At 38.2% G+C, this 799-nt stretch overlaps 1 long non-coding RNA gene across 1 annotated transcript in view; it reads right to left on the bottom strand.

Moving 5' to 3' along the window:
• LOC113656604 overlaps positions 1–151 on the bottom strand; it is a 1473-nt gene extending 1322 nt beyond the window's left edge. Inside the window, exon 1 of the long non-coding RNA XR_007138327.1 lies at positions 1–151. This exon is cut by the window's left edge and continues 165 nt beyond it. This is a non-coding gene — a long non-coding RNA (uncharacterized LOC113656604).
• Positions 152–799: the final 648 nt, after the last annotated feature.

Raw genomic sequence — 799 nt, forward strand, 5'->3', positions numbered from 1 at the left:
CCACCCTCTCAGCATTAAGACATATCTTATCTGTCCTCATTACACCACTTCCTCTACAGAGAAATCCACTGAAGCTCCATAATTAAGACTGAGGGAAAGACACAAAATCAATAACTAATTAAGGCCAGAGGATAATTTAAAAAAGATATCCAGAACGTGGCAAGGGTTGAAACACATAAAGACAAGTATAAGATCATTGCTGAGATCTTAATGGTTTCACAATGAGACAGTTCTCATGAAGAGTTGCAGGACCAGGAAGTAATAAGAAGGCGTAGTTCATACTACACCACGAGCATGGTGAGCGTGACCTCAGTGCAAATGTCCAGAATCCTCAGTACATTATCTAAATATTTTTCAATTCAATATATTTGTATAGCACTTTTAACAATTCCCATTGTCTCAAAGCAGCTTTACAGAAGTATGGAAACAGAAGAGAGAGAACAAAATAAATAAATATAGACAATGAATATATACAATTAAAGTTTAAAATTAATTTTTAAAAATATTAACTTAGGGAACTGTAAATAATGTCCTTTCTACAACAGTTTATAATAGTGGAACCGAGAGCTCCTGAGGAACTAATGGGTCATCGCAAATTCTCAGTTCAGCACAGACCTGATTGCTGATAAAGACCAGACCATACAGTTGACTCACTCAAAATCGGTTCAAAGACGTCTACAGGCAGCTCCATTAACAACATTCCCATGAGACACTGGCTGAACATGCTGATGAATCCCTGGCAAGGTGACCACTGGCCGACGAGACTCCAACCAGGGGTAGAACATCAGGATTGACAAAG

This window comes from Tachysurus fulvidraco, chromosome 17 (assembly GCF_022655615.1).
Source record: "Tachysurus fulvidraco isolate hzauxx_2018 chromosome 17, HZAU_PFXX_2.0, whole genome shotgun sequence".
NCBI lineage: Eukaryota > Metazoa > Chordata > Actinopteri > Siluriformes > Bagridae > Tachysurus > Tachysurus fulvidraco.